We start from the raw sequence: 16,708 nt of genomic DNA on the forward strand, positions 1-16,708 counted from the left end.
GTTGTGGTTCATTCTTATCTTTTTGTCTTCTGTTCCTTAAACGCAAAATTCTATTTATCTCTTTTTTTTTTGAGTAGCCGTTTTTTTTTTTTCAAAAGCCTGCTTCAGATGTTTCACTTCAGCATCCAAATGTTCCGCTCGAACGACAAGACTTTTCATGACACCCCTTTTTTGTTGTGGATGATGATTAGAATTTTTATGTAAATATCTGTCCGTATGTGTTGTCTTCCGAAAAACTTTATATTCCAAGCTTCTATCGGACCGTCTCATAACTAAGACATCCAAGAAATATATTCTGTTATCGTTTTCTATTTCCATGGTAAACTGTATTTTTGGGTGAATTTTATTTAGATAATCAAAGAAATCGTCCAAGGCCTTTCTGCCATGGGACCAAACCACAAATGTGTCATCTACATATCGATACCAACGAGATGGTTTGTTATTAGCTTTGTCTAGGGCTGATTGTTCAAATCTCTCCATGTAAAGATTGGCTATCGCAGGGCCTAATGGATTACCCGTTGCTACTCCATCAAGTTGTTCATAAAATTTATCATCCCACTGGAACTGACTTGATGTAAGACAATGTCTGAAAAGAACAGGCAAATCTTCTGGAAAAATATCCGCTATGAAAATCATAACTTTGTTAACAGGAATCATTGTGAATAAGGACACAATGTTAAAACTTACAAGAATATCTTCAGGGACCAGAGTTAGTCCCTCTAGTTTTTCAATAAAATGACGCGAGTCTTTTATATACGAGTCAATTTTTCTCAATAAATGGTTGTTAACAAGTTGTCTCAAGCGATTTGGGAAAATTTCGGAAGAATTAATTCCAGATAGCGAGGTGGGCAATTATTCCTTGATCTTTCTACATCTACGTCGATATTCCGCAAGCCAGCTGACGTTATGTGACGGAGGGTACTTCATACACCGCTAACTGATCCCTGTTCTATTCGCGAACGGCGCGTGGGAAGAACGATTGTCGATAAGCCTCTGTATTAGCTGTGGGAGGACGCAATGGTACACCAGTGAGGTTCTAGATATTAAAAGCGAACAGCCGTCGCGAGAACAACGACGCCACTGCCGCCGTAGCTTTGCTGTAGCTGGCGTTCGTAGCAGACTCCGCTGCCGTTATCTGCGTTTCCGCCTGGCACGGGCGTAGCCCAGCCCCAGCCGACCGTGTCCGCCGTCTTCCGATTGTTCCCCGTGGGCAACCAGACGTGAGTGACGCTGCGCGCGTGGGCCGCTAGGAAGGCCCCGCCGGCTTACGCAACACAGGCGCTACTGCGTTTCACGTAGCGTCCAAGCAACAGGGCAGAGCAGGGGGCAGCGCAGACTGGGGAACAGCATTTACGAACCACCACGGTGAGAGTCATATTACAGGACGCTGAAACAGTAGCGTGACATCTAAGTAATTGAAATTAAAGAGAGACTGGAGGAGGGGGGGGGGGGGGGGGCATGAAAACATATGTGTACTTTAAATGATCATATTAGCCTTGTCATCCACTGGAACCGTATTCATCTAAATAATCGATCACCAAAAGCTAGCAGATCTAGGATTGGTCATAATGTTTCAATTATTACTGCCAAAAATAATGTTGTAATTAAATGTTTGTTTGTTTGCACGTAGATGCCTGTAGTCACGACATGCGTTGCAATACCCGCGGCACAGTAACGTAGTATGTTGGTAGAGGGCCCGAAATGAAACTTCGTAGTCTATTAAGAAAGTGGGAGTGGAATGAGGCATTTTATTTTGGCCCCTATAGTGGGAAAGAAAGGCAAACCTACGTTTCTAGCATTTGTAGACTTACCGAAAGCTTTTGACAATGTTAACTGGAATACTCTCTTTCAAATTCTGAAAGTGGCAGGGGTAAAATACAGGGAGCGAAAGGCTATTTACAATTTGTACAGAAACCAGATGGCTGTTACAAAGGTCGAGGGGCATTAAAGGGAAGCAGTGGTTGGGAAGGAAGTGAGACAGGGTTGTAGCCTCTCCCCGATGTTATTCAATCTGTATATTGAGCAAGCAGTGAAGGAAACAAAAGAAAAATTCAGAGTAGGTATTAAAATCCATGGAGAAGAAATAAACCTTTGAGGTTCGCCGATGACATTGTAATTCTGTCAGAGACAGCAAAGGACTTGGAAGAGCAGTTGAACGGAACGCACAGTGTCGTAAAAGGAGGGTATAAGATGAACATCAACAAAAGCAAAACGAGGATAATGGAATGTAGTCGAATTAAGTCGGGTGATGCTGAGGGAATTAGATTAGAAAATGAGACGTTTAAAGTAGTAAAGGAGTTTTGCTGTTTGGGGAGCAAAATAACTGATGATGGTCGAAGTAGAGAGGATATAAATTGTAGACTGGCAATGGCAAGGAACGCGTTTCTAAAAAAGAGAAATTTGTTAACATCGAGTATAGATTATAGTGTCAGAAAGTCGTTTCTGAAAGTTTTGTATGAAGTGTAGCCATGTATGGAAGTGAATTGTGGACGATAAATAGTTTAGACAAGAAGAGAATAAAAGCATTCGAAATGTGGTGCTACAGAAGAATGTTGAAGATTAGGTGGGTAGATCACGTAACTAATGACGAGGTATTGAATAGGATTGGGGAGAAGAGAAGTTTGTGGCACAACTTGACTAGAAGAAGGGATCGGTTGGTAGGACATGTCCTGAGACATCAAGGGATCACAAATTTAGCATTGGAGGGCAGCGTGGATGGTAAAAATTGTAGAGGGAGAGCAAGAAATGAATACACTAAGCAGATTCAGAATGATGTAGATTGCAGTAGGTACTGGGAGATGAAGGAGCTTGCACAGGATAGATTAGCATGGAGAGCTGTATCAAACCAGTCTCAGGACTTAAGACCACAACAATAACAGTGGTGCTGTGGCCCGGAGATTTTATCGTGTACTAGGACTGTACGCATGTGCTTGGAAGCCAACAGAGAAATTACCATGTCACTTTATTTGTTCAAGATTATAATTAAAACTTTGACTACACCCCCTACTGCCGGCCAATACCGAGACAGGTAAATGCATTGACACGTGTTTACAGTGTACAACAAACTTGAACAATTGCATCTCAACACAGCCAATTCATTGATGGTTCCCATTCGTTTGGTATTGTCTAGGTGGCTGTCTGATTCCGTTTGAACTCGGTGTGTGAAAACCGCATTTTCACTCGTTAACAAAAATGCTTGGACGCTGGCTAAAGCCTCATCCTTTTGGGTTTTTGTTGTAAAAGACTCACAGGAATTTCAGTAGTATATATGTTTTTATTTTTGAAAGAAGGGATCTTATATAGTGAGGCATTAAGGAATAATACATTTTCTGTTAGAGGGGGGGGGGGTTGTAAAAATTTTAGGGGAGACCTAGGCATGAATACAGCAAGCAAGTTCAAATGATGTAGGTTACAGTAGTTGTTCAGAGATGAAGATGGTTGCACAAGATAGACCAGCGTAGAGAGTGGCATCAAACCAGTCTTACGACTGAAGACCACAATAGCAATATATTTTTTACAGCATGCTCGCAACACATTTCTTCTAATCACTGGAATTTTATTGGCATGTAATTTTTTTACAACATTCAAATGATTGTTACGTGTTTCCTTTTCCGTACCCTAACTCCAGTTCTTTTGGTGTACGTGAAGAAAATGAACAAACATGTGCTCTTCCGAATGCATCTCTTTTTTATTATTTCTGTCCTTGAGATTCTACTGCAACTTATACGGTAGGTTCTTTTGTGGCCCTACATCTTGAAATCACATATTTACTGTGCAAAGCTTCTACAGCGATCAAATAAACCACTCAAAAACTGCAGGCGATTCTCTGTGGCATCTCGTCATTCTGATCTTCTACTCGCACCTAGTGCAACAGCAAATAATCATATGAGCCTGTAGCAGAGAGAGGTCAATTTCGTGTAATACTCCTGAAGTCACATTCGTCGTTGTTCAATTCCTTTGGTATATTCCATATTTAATGTCTGTCCATGTCTGTTACAGTTTGCCTTCTTCTATAAAAGTCATTTAAAAGTTATTCTGATGGTTGCTCGCTTTTATTTTATTTAGCCGATGACCTTCGTACAACGCCTGCCTTTCTGTCTTCTGTCATTGATATGGAATTTTTATTTTTTCTTCACAAATTGTTGTCTGCTATAGAAGGATTTCTCAACTGATAATCCTCAGCTCTCATCACCTTCGTTTGTGCAAAATCTTAGTAAGATATTTTCTGACAAAACTATTGTTTGGATGTTCTTTTCTAATTAGTGAGCACATTTCTGCCGCTGTGTAAGGGATAAGAGAAGCCAAGATGTGAGCTGCTGTTGCATAGCTATTTGTTTGTAGCAGCTTAACCGGTTTTCTTCTGAAAAGTGGGCGTCCATTGCTGAAATTTGCGGAGGCTGCGAGCCGAAATGTCACATCGCGGCTGTTACTACACGCGAGCTACTAACACCTGTATCCTGAGTGATTAGTTGCAGCGTGACGCTGAAAGTGGCACTCGTTAAAAATGGCTAAATTAACTCAGCCAAAAATTAAGGATGAAAGTTGATAAAGTATTCAGGGCTCTCCTTGCTGAATAGAACTGCGATGGTGCCATGGTTATTTAGATTATTCAGCATTTTCACCAGGAAGCTACCACTTCCTACTAAGTTTTGCGTACCTTGTATGTAATGTATACTTGGTAGCCCATGCATTTGGCGATATACTGTGAAAAAGCTTAAGTCGACATATTGGTTAACACGAAATAATCTTGCAGTCGCGACACAATATTAAGTGATTTTTACGGTTCCGTACCTCAATCGTTAAAAACAGGCCCTTATAGAGTCGCAGACCCTTTTCCTCAGAAACCGGTATCAACTAGAAATTTTTGTCTATGGACTCTGGGATGTGTACCAAATTGAAGTTTTTGAGTCAGTTCAATCAAAAGATACGGCCATTTATGTCACATATTTTAAAACCATCTCATAGAAAACCTATAGGGTACTTTCCTGTCGACCTAGAATCATTACATTTAGCAAGAATCAAGTTGTCACTGTACAAGTAAAGGAAAAGCCCGAAAATTGTGAATTTGTAATTATATGACACTTTTTTTTCATTTGTTATCCGTTCATACGTCTGTTAATATCCCTTTTTCTCAGGAACGAGTGGACGTATCAAGTGGAATTAAAGTCATGTGTTAAGGTCTATAGTCCTTTGGCGGTGTATTTTGTCACATATTTTGATATTAGCAAACTCATACATCAAAACCAATAGGGTATTTCCCGTTGACCTAGAATCATTAAATTTGGCAAAATGCACGATGTAACAGTACATGTAAAAGAAACATACGAAAAGTGTTAATTTGTAATTAATGAAAACTTATTTTTTTGTCATTTGTTATCCGACTTCAGACTTGAAATTAAAAACATTCTGGAACTTCATCGATTCCGAGGACCCGATACCTTGCCAGTATCAGTGTCGATAATAGGCAAAAATCATCGAGATACTGGAGTTGCGGGATGGATGAACTGTCTGTATACATAATTAAGTCTCTATGGAACCTGTCCAATTTTTTTTACGTGATACGAGCAAAAAATCATTTAACAAGAAGAGATTTCGCTTTGCGGACGAACAGATATACCCGCTGCGATTGAAAATTGTTTTCACCTTGCGGATGCCTCCAACGTACCGGATTCTTTGACGCCTTAAGAATCGGCAAATATTGAAACTGAGTCTACATTAAATGGAATGTTTGGGGAAGTGTCTGTATAATAAAACTGGCTTAGTGTGTAATTGCATGAATTTGATGCAGTCGATGATGTATGTGCAGCGCCGATTATGTCAGTCGGGGTAACACTTTGGACATCGTTCAGAGATCGTACGATGGGATCGATGTAGACGGCGACGAAAAATTTGAGCGAGAAATTAGCATTGCGAAATATAGAGCATCATTAAAAGTGTCTTCAGTAACTTAGATGTGAATTCGAATGGGGAGATGAATAAAACTGTGAGTGGTATGGATTAATTTGTAGAAAATTCGACGCTGAGAGAGCCACTATAAAAATCACATATTTCCCCAGAAAACTATAATATTCTCTCTAGAGCCTTTCTGCGTGTACAGTATGTATGTTAAGAATAAATTTCAGCACATAGGTGGATTACTGCACTGTAATGGAATTTGAGGCGACCAAAAATTCGGTAATTGTTCTTTTTCTGCTTGTACAGTTTAACACGAAAAAAATATTTTGGTGTTTTCAGTTTTGTGGTAAACATTTTCTTGTAGTTCTCCTTGAGAAGAATCCCTTTTAACATTGAATGTCGTTAAAAAGTGATTATTGCATATGTTACACTTTTATACTTTGCGAACAGCAACAACAAATGTAGCAGATCTCAGTTTTATGGAACGAAACTATGGGCGGATCGCCTCTCGAACCTGATTTCCTGTTTTCCATGGACATTGCTTCATCAATCAGGCGATATGATCGCGCCTAATGAAGTGACTGACAGCATACACTTCTCAAGCGAGTATTCCCTTTCCTTCCAAACTCTACAGTGAGGACCTTACGCTGCTGTGAAAACTATAATAATCTTTGGTAGTCTTTCCTTACAAAATGGCTCGTTAGTGTTTGCTGTAGAAAACATCAAATTTAGGCAGAAAAAAAGTTGAGAGGGAACATTAATTTTGACCAACGCGCATTTGAGTGCAGGTTTTTTTTTTACTATTAGGGACTTCACAGAACTTGCGAATTGTTATCTTCTTCATAAATCGCAATTCTATCCTACCGTTTTCTTTTCTGTATTTGACATCCTTAGGTAGAAACAAATCGAATGTTGTCTTTGTTACAGGTGTTCGCAGTGAATGTAAGACTCAATCATTACCGCCGCGCCGGCACTCGTTCGCTGCTTTAGTGTTCGACCATCACCTCGGCTGCTTGCACGAGGTCTAGCGGACCACGTTTGATATCTCGGTAAGTCGTCGATTGAAAATCCTTTTCTTTATTTGGAGCGGAGGGGGCGGTCTGTAAATGGGACTGAACAGTATCGTGCATCATACTCGTATCAGTCGATGTATGGCCCGTCATTGTCAGTTTTTTTCTTTTTAATTGGTGCGAATTACCTTGGATTAATCTGTATACAAGTAACGTTCAAATTGAATACAATTTCCTGTTTTGGCACGTAAAATCCTCCATGGCTGTACAGACGTGAATGGTAAACAAAGGACAAAATTGAATCAACTGAATATAACTAAAATTCGTTCTGATGTTACAAGAAAGCATGAGGGAAAGGTGTCCACAGCTCAAGTTCTGTTTTCGACAGATACAGTGCTAGTAACCTTTACGCAAAAGAAAAATAAAATATTGCATGTGATGAGCGCAGGGCATAAAACACAGCGACAAAAACTACAGGTAAGATAAGAAAACATAATGTGGGTACACTGCTGCCAAGTGGACAGTTGACACATAGGACGTAAGCCTGTTGAGTACAGGCTATTGATCAGTCTTCGTTCGTGTAACTTCAATGCATCCGTGATATGGATGTATAATTTGGCTTTGTTCTCTTTGGGACAAAAGCAGAAATAAAATATTCTTTCCTTGTTTGAAGAAATTGATGTTAGCACCATAACTTGCTGTTAGTGAATAAGACACAAGCTACTGCGGACCTCCTAACAACGAGTTTACATAATCCAGCACCTGCTGCCCGTGCATGCGTACGTGAGTGAATATATACCTATAAGTGTGTCTACATGCACATGTTTTCAACTTGTGTGCGGCGGCGATCATTAGTTTCGCTAGGGAATACCATTTTCAAGTCGACGTATAATTACATTAAAATAAAAATATATTGCTAGGATAGGTTTGTACACAAAACATCATATCCAAGTTAACAGTTGTATTCGTCGAGAATATGTACATCAAAAGATTATGTACCGTCGTATGTTCGCAACATCACATAACTACACATGTATTTACTACCCTTACTAGTCGTCAATTTCACATTATTCACTAAAAGCAGCATAAGGTAGTAAGACGGATTTCTTACCGAGCGTGGGGGGGCAGTTGTTAGCACACTGGCCTCGCATTCGGGAGGACTTTGGTTCAAACCGGCGTCCGGCCATTCAGATTTAGCTTCTCCGTTATTTCCCTAAATCCCTTTAGGAAAATGTCGAGATGGTTTCTTTGAAACTTCCTTCCCGATCCTTTCCTAATCTGACGGGACCGATGGCCTCGCTGTTTGGTCTCCTCCCCCAAATCAACCAACAACAACAACGGATTTCTTCGAATATACCCTGTCATGAAAAAGCGGTATGCACATATACAGATTGCGATGGTATGGACATTGCATTGGCGAAGCTATCATTTGTACTCAGGTGATTCATGTTGAAATGTTTCCAACATGAGTATGGCCGCAGGACGGAATTAATAGACATTGAACGCGGAATGGTATTTGGAACTAAAGGTATGGGACTTTCCATTTCGGACATCGTTACGAAATTCAATATTCCGTGATCCACAGTATCAAGAGTTTGCCGAGAGTGGTATCACATTTCAGGCATCACCTTTCACCACGGAGACCGCAGTGACCGATGGCCTTCACGCAACGATCGAGGTCAGCGGCGTTTCCGTTGAGTTATCAGTGCTAACAGATCAGAACTGCGTGAAATAACCGCAGAAATCAATGTGAGACCCACAACGAACGTATCCGTTTGGACAGTGCGGTGAAATCTGGCGCTAATGATCTATGGGAGCAGACGACCGACGCGAATGCCTTTGCTAATAGCACGACATCGCCTGCAGCGTCTCTCCTGCGCTCGTTAACACATCGGTTAGACCCTAGACGACTGGAAAACCGCGTCCTTGTCTGACGAGTCCCAATTTCAATTGCCGGCTAGAGTGGCCGTGCGGTTCTAGGCGCTACAGTCTGGAACCGAGCGACCGCTTCGGTCGCAGGTTCGAATCCTGCCTCGGGCATGGATGTGTGTGATGTCCTTAGGTTAGTTAGGTTTAATTAATTCTAAGTTCTAGGCGACTGATCGCCTCGGAAGTTGAGTCGCACAGTGCTCAGAGCCATTTGAACCCCTTTTCAATTGGTTAGAGCTGATGATATTGTTCGAGTGTGGCGTAGACCCCACGAAACCATGGGCCCAGGCTGTCACCAAGGCACTGTGCAAGCTGGTGGCGTTTACATCAAAAGGATTGGGTCCTCTGGTCCAGCTGAACCTATCAGTGTGTGGAAATGGGGTATCTATTCATCGACGTCATATTCCCAAACAGACGTGGAATTTTTGTGGATGACAGTGGGCCATGTCACCGGGCCGCAATTGTTTTAAGAACATTCTGGGTAATTCGAACGCATCATTTGGCCGCCCAGATCGCCCGACATCAATCCGATCGAACATTTATGGGACATAATCTAGAGACCAGCTCCTGCATAAAATCATGCTCAAGCAGCACTTCAGCGATTGTGTATGGCCATACAGGCAGCATGGTTCAATATTTCTGCAGGGGACTTCCAACGACTTGTTGAGTTTAGGACGCGTGGAGTTGCTATTGTATGCCGGGCAAAAGGTGGTCCGACGCGATAATATAAGAAGTATGCTATGACTTCTGTCATCTCAGTGTATGAGAGCTGTGGAACTCGTCTTATAAAGAGCGATTTCCTTAAGAAAGGGGCATCTCGACTTGGGAGTGAGTCTGGGCGTGCGGTTTTAACAGACGCTATTGTAATTTAGCGTGTTATTCCTTCTCAAAATTGTAAATGGGGTAAGTAGGCCCACAATGTTTCATCCGACAAGGAATTAATCTATTCTTCCCAGATTTACTTCGAAATAACAATCATCAAATTTACTGCTCTTTCGGCAATTGATATATGAGGTAATGCATTATGAAAAAGAAGACATAGCTTTGTAAGAAGCATAGAACTTTACTCTCCACTTTTTGGGCTGTGATTTAAATTCTAACTTGTGCTAATACATTTTTGCTGTACGTCGCACTAACTGTTTCACAATGCTACGAATAAGCTTACGTAGAGTGTGCTGTAGCGCGAGGTGCGCGCCGTCGCTGGCGGGGATTAGTGTGAGCCCGGTGGAATGACGTCACGCGGTGCTCGGTTTTGTGCGCGCGCCGGCACGTCGCATGTATTTTTAAAGAGGCGGTGGCTGTGGGCCTCACGTGCTAGCGGCCGGCTGGCCTTGCCGGGAGGAGCGCTCGCGTCATCAGGAAGCCGACCCGCCGGCGAGGCCCGCATTAAATGCTGCGCTGGACCTGTCCGTCGTCCACCGGCACTATTCCCACGAGGAACACTGCTTGCCTGCTGTTCACAGCAGTTGTTTGCTTGCGACCATATTTTCTCCTTTCCAAAGACCAATGGATTTGATTATCTTGACACTCATGCTACCCCTCTCAGATCTGTCAAAAAGGAAATCGATTCACAGATTCAAAAGACTAACAGTCCTCTTGAACACTGCGCAGAACATAGACGCTATAGCGGCCTCTACAGTTTGATAAATCTACCCCGATCGAATGCTGTATCCAGGCAGCTCATCCTATGGAGTATGAGAACTTGTACATTTTTAGTACTGTCCCCCTATCGGCAAAAATTTGTGAAATAGCGTGTTTCACAGACGTGTCACAATAGGATATCTCTGCCGCCTGATTATGTATTTCTACCAGCATGAATTGCCGTGTACTCGTACAAACTTGGATCGCCGCGACGGTATAAAGCGTGTAAACACTAACTGTTTACAACGTACCTTAGTAGTTAGGTGAAGTCTAGAACAAGTTGGGGGTCTATCAAGCCGGGAAAACAACCTCTAATTGGTGTACAATAGCAATCTAAGCTACTAAGCACATGTACGCAGCACGAGACCTTGGCTAAAATCGCCTTTAAATGTTAAAAATCCCTTGTTCTTGCACTTACAAAATGTAAGAATGGCGTATGTATGAATTTTATCTAAAAATTTTGTGTATTTTAACAGCATAATACGAGGGCTATCCACAAAGTACATTACGTTTTGGAATTAAAAATAAATAAAGTATTGGAATTTTTTTACTATACACAAATGAAATCCACACTTAAACACTACTTTTCTACATTAAGGCACTTATCGTAGCGATGGACGAGCTTGGAAATTCCTTCGTCGTAAAATTCGGCCGCCTGCGCCTTCACCCACGTGGCTACCTCTTCTTGAAGCTGTGCGCCGTCATCAAAACGCTCCATAGCCAACCACTTCTTCATTGCTGGGAATAAGTGGAAGTCGCTCAGTGCCAGGTCGGGACTGTACGGCGGATGAGGAAACAACTCCCACTTAAGGCACTCACACAACACCCAGTCATGACGAGGCAGAGAAAATCCCTGACCCCGCCGGTAATCGAACCCAGGAACCCCGGCGTGGGAAGCGAGAACGCTACCGCACGACCACGAGGTGCGGACCACACTTAAAAGATTCGAGAACTTCACCAGTGGCATTTGCCGTGTGGGCCCGAGCGTTGTCGTGAATAAGCAAGATCTTTGAGCCCAACTTTCCCCTGCGCTTGTTTTGTATTGTTCTTCTGAGGTTGTGCAGAGTTTGGCAATACCTTTGAGAGTTTATCGTAGTGCCTCTTTCCAGGAAATCCACAAAAATCATACCTTTTCTGTCCTAAAAGACAGTCGCCACGTGGTTGAAGGCGCAGGCAGCCGAATTTTACGACGAAGGAATTTCCAAGCTCGTCCATCGCTACGATAAGTGCTTTAATTTAAATGGCAACTATGTAGAAAAGTAGTATTTAAGTGTGGCTTTCTTTCATCTGTATATAATTTTAAAAAATTCCAATACTTTATTTATTTTTAATTCCAAAACGTAATGTACTTTGTGGATAGCCCTCGTATTATCAATTGAATCGTTTTATTCATCTGTCCTTCTTACTACAAAAGAATGTACTTGTAAGTATAGATCTAATTGTAAGCATAATTAGTTTTTCATAACGTTTACAAAAATTCTTTTCTTTCATTACCTTCACAGGAAGTTGAAATTAATAATTTTAAAGGAGATAGCCGACTAAGCCGTTGGCGTAAGAGAACAAGAGGGTACTGAAAATCTGGCGTGGCACGTTTGTGCTGTAACTAACTACACGGCGCAACAGAATGAAAGGATCACTTCCTCGAAATCCCGTAATTCCCACTCACTGCGATGCATGGGTTTGAAATATGGCTCACACTACGTTTTTCTGGAATCGCGCAAAAGCGTGGCGCCCTGCGATGTCACCCTAGGGCTCGACGACGCCTGGAACAGCAGGTTTTGACGCAGGCGGAAGAAAGACTACAGCTCAGAACATTTGAGGTGTAAGGTGGGTCAGTGACGTCACTTTGACACCAAATTTCACCAAAATTCTCTCGATGCCACGGTGGACGTGTCACACAATCGGAAGTTCGTCACACCTCCCTCTTACCCCCGTTTCATCCCGTCCTTTGACGCCTTTGCGGTGGAGGTCACAACTGCAACGCCCAACGTTGAAATTTCATTCTTCATATGGCCTACTAAAACATTGCAGACATGCCGCAGCTCTGAATCGGCACGAAAAGGAAGCAGGGAGTGGTGTAAAGGGTGTCAGCGAAACCACCCCTTTCCCTGGAGCAAAAATTCCCACCCATCACGCCATCGAAAATGACAATTCGCAGAGCGATGAACAGCCGGCCGCTGTAGCCGAGCGTTTCTAGGCGCTTCAGTCCGGAACCGCGCTGTTGCTACAGTCGCAGGTTCGAATCCTGCCTCGGGCATGGATGTGTGTCATGTCCTTAGGTTAGTTAGGTTTAAGTAGTTCTAAATCTAGGACACTGATGACCAAAGATGTTAAGTCCCATAGTACTCAGAGCCATTTGAACCTAACCTTGAAACGAGTTAGTATTCTGTATTGTTCAGTGAAAGAACATAATAACAACAGTGTATTTAAGTGTAACCACATAGTAAATGTCGTAGTTACCATTGTTATTATGTTCTTTACGGACCTATGTCAAGGCCCGCATTGCTCAGAGGCATTTGAACCATTTGAAGAGCGATGAACAACAGGAAGATGTCTTTACAACCTTCGACACCGCTGACACCCTCGGACGTTGTAAACCTTCTCTAAGAACATTGTGGGGCTGCATCCACATCGAACGTGATCAGGTCCCCTTGGAGCTCAGCGCGACCGCAGATTTTGCTTGCATGTAAAGTTTGGAACCACTAGGGCCGTTCAAAACCATTCGACAAAACTTGAACGTGATCCGAAGGAGCAAAGGGTGCTTACGCTTTTGCAGCGCACCTATTTTGTGTCCTCCCGTGCTGTGATCACAGGGAGATGTGACATTGACAAAGGGTCCGTTTAAGACTATCCCCCTCACCGTAGTGACGTGCCCACCTTTATTGCGAATCTGAAAAATGTACCTGTACAGAAAGAACCCGTGTTGGGAGTCCTTGGTGCTTCCTGGCCGGCATTCCCTTTCGACATTGTCCGATTCTGGATGCCCCACTGTCAGGCGCAAGAAAGCATTGTAGCGGCGAAAGGGTAGCAGCTAAGCCTACCTGCAGGCTCCGGGACTTACGTCGAGGCTCCTCTCTAACGTGCTCACCCAAAGGCGGATTGGTGGGTCCAGTGGTTTTACCGACCTGGTGTGTGTGTGTGTGTGTGTGTGTGTGTGTGTGTGTGTGTAAATTTGGTCCCCTCCCCTTTGTATTCACGCCGCAGAGGACGCAACATAGAAATGCCGGAAAAGCATAGGCACCATTTGCTGCTTATGAATACGTTCAAATTTCGTCGAATGGTGTTGAACAGTCCTTAATGGTTCCAATCTGTACACGAGAACAAAAATTGCGATCACATTGTGTTCCAAAGGAAACAGATCTCGTTTAATGCGGATGCAGGTCTCAGTGTCCTTAGGGAAGGACTGAAGCGTCCGAAGGCGTCAGCCGTATCAAGGGTTGTCAGAAACGTCTTCCTGTTGCACTGCGACGACCTGCCGTTTCAGACTGCACACTGTGTAGGAATCAACGCCCCGGAGGAAGGAGTGGTTTCATTGACGCCATCAAAGCACTTCCTGCGGGCTTATAGTTGGGATTGTGAGTGATGGAGTGTGTGAAACGTTTTCCTCGGCCGTTCATAAGAAAACGGCATGATTTCAACACTGTGCGTCGCGGTTGTAACCTCCATGGCAGTGGCGTCAAAAGAAGTGTTGAACTGTGGGGCAAATCTGACACATGGTTAACCTACCTTACACATCACACGAACTTCTGACCTGTGGTGTTTTTTCGCATTTGTCGCCACCTAGCTGTTTGAAGTGCCGTCGACCCCAAAGTGAAGTCGCAGGGTGCCACGCTTTTGCACCATTTCGGAGGAAGGTTTTACGCACCTTTGAGCCAAGTTTCAAACTTAAGCGTCGCAATGATTGGGAATTACGAGGCTTAGACAAAGCGATTCTTTAATTAAGTTGTGCAGTGTATATAGAATTTTTCGTCTCTCTTTCACCTATGCCACTGTGGTACGTTGTAAACAATATCGTTCATACCTTGTGTAAAGTAGACGGGAGCACACTTTACCGCCATTCTGTCCAACGTTTTCCAGCCGAAATATTACCAGTAGCTTAAATATGGCTACGGCTGATTCCCCCAATTTTAACGATCAGGTAATACTACATGGAAATATGTTAGTGTTACTGTATGACAGAAGTAAAACAATGAAGCGGGTAGTTGTTCTTGGATAGTCTAAGAGCTTTAGATCTGAAGGTCAAAATTTCTGGTTGCAATATCCGTGTGGCACCCAGCTATAATCTGCAAGGAATTTCAGAACAGTGGATACCCTGCGGCAGAGTGAAAATTCGTTCTAGCTAAGCCGTTTCGAATCCTGCCTCGGGCATGGATGTGTTTGATGTCCTTATGCTAGTTAGGCTTAAGTAGTTCTAAGTTCTAGGGGCTGATGACCTCTGAAGTTAAGCCCCAATAGTGCTCAGAGCCATTTTAAGCCGTTTCTCTGCGGAATCCTTTCTTCCAGGAGTGCCAGCTCCTCAAGGTGAAGTTTGGAAAGTAAGGAGAGAGATACTGGCTGAAGTAAAGCTGTGAAATCGTGTGGTGGTAGATTCGTACCTGGACAGCTCAGTCGGCATTGAGCATTTGCTTTGCAAAAAATTGTTCAAATGGCTCTTAGCACTATGCGACTTAACCTCTGAGGTCATCAGTCGCCTAGAACTTAGAACTAATTAAACCTAACTAACCTAGGGACATCACACACATCCATGCCCTAGGCAGGATTCGAACCTGCGATCGTAGCGGTCGCCCGGTTCCAGACTGTAACGCCTAGAACCGCACGGCCACTCCGACCGGCATTTGCTTGCAGAAGGCAAACAATCCGGGTACGAGTCCCGCTTCATCACACAGTTTTAACGTGGCAGTAGGTTTTAAAAATCAGCGGCCATTCCGCTACAGCGTAAAAATTCATTCTTGTCCGGACGGCTCACAGAGTTCTAAAGAATGCTCTACCGCGATGTATTTTCCAAGTGTTTTCGAGAAGTCGCAGTTCAAATGTTTATGAGACTTTTCTGTACCATACGACAGCTCCGTTCGTCAAGCAGCAGCTGTAGTAGCAACGTCTTTTTTCTTAATCTTCCAGCTAGCGCTGTTATCGATACAATAAACCATGCTTCTTTGGAGAGTAACAATAATAATAACGTTAATAATTGTACGTTAGTTAGAGGTATCGTGATGAAATCAACTTTAATTTGTTATTGGCGTGCATCGCAAAGGACCTCAACGGTTTGAGGAGACAACTGCGCGGAAACTTCAAGAGATGCAGAAAAAAATATTCAGTATATAGAACATCTCTCCAAGTTTTTAACTCGTACTACAGGTGCGCAATGTGGGCATCGGTTGTGACACAGAAAATGGCAAAATGTCCGGCTGCTTGGAGCACGTCTTCGGCAAGCTGCGCGTAGATGATGACGGAAGGATGATGAGGACAACATACTCTCCCAGTCCCAGACAGAGAAAATCCACAACCCGACCGAGAATTGAAACCGGGATCACTTTATCGAACTTGCAACGCTAACAAGACCACGAGCTGCTGGCACAGCAAATGTCAATCCGGTCGGAACAGTGCGTGAGTACAGTTCACCGAAATCATAGCTGCCGGGGAAGACGCAACGACAACAGCCCTCTTTGGAAAAATGTTCATTTGGTTGCATATCTGCTGGCGCGAACTAATAAGATGCGTCCGAATGGAGCGTATTATTTTTTCACATGTTCTAGCTGGCCGTGTGGCCAAGCGGTTCTAGACGCTTCAGTCCGGAACCGCGCGACTGCTACGGTCGCAGATTAGAATCCTGCCTCGGGCATGGATGTGTGTGGTGTTCTTAGGTTAGTTAGGTTTTACTAGTTCTAAGTTCTAGGGGACTGATGACCTCAGATGTTAAGTGCCAGAGTGCTCAGAGCCATTTGAACCATTTTTTCACATGTTCTGACACGCCTGCCTCCTACTGCAACTACTCCACGGCGTGCACTACCAATAGAAATTTGGAGAGATGCTCAATGCAATGACGTAGTCACATTTCTGCATGCCTTGCAGTTTTCGCACAGTCGTCTTGTAAAATCCGGGATTACAAAGAACCATGAACGCTGTATCAAAGCGGGTATAGCTCGGTATGACTTCACTGCGAAATCTGCACATACGGTGTACAATATAATAATGAGGTTGAGGAGATCCGAATATTTGTTTATCGATTCACTCAC

General features: G+C 43.3%; 1 protein-coding gene across 2 annotated transcripts in view; it reads left to right on the forward strand.

The window, feature by feature from the left end:
- The window catches only part of LOC126353313 (uncharacterized), a 373,943-nt gene that overhangs the window by 73,701 nt on the left and 283,534 nt on the right, over nt 1–16,708 (forward strand). For both annotated transcript variants that reach the window (XM_050002753.1, XM_050002754.1), the window contains exon 2: nt 6,823–6,944. The gene's annotated coding sequence lies outside the window, so the exon portion shown is untranslated. The remainder of the gene's footprint in view (nt 1–6,822; nt 6,945–16,708) is intronic.

The sequence above is a fragment of the Schistocerca gregaria genome, chromosome 1 (genome assembly GCF_023897955.1).
Source record: "Schistocerca gregaria isolate iqSchGreg1 chromosome 1, iqSchGreg1.2, whole genome shotgun sequence".
NCBI lineage: Eukaryota > Metazoa > Arthropoda > Insecta > Orthoptera > Acrididae > Schistocerca > Schistocerca gregaria.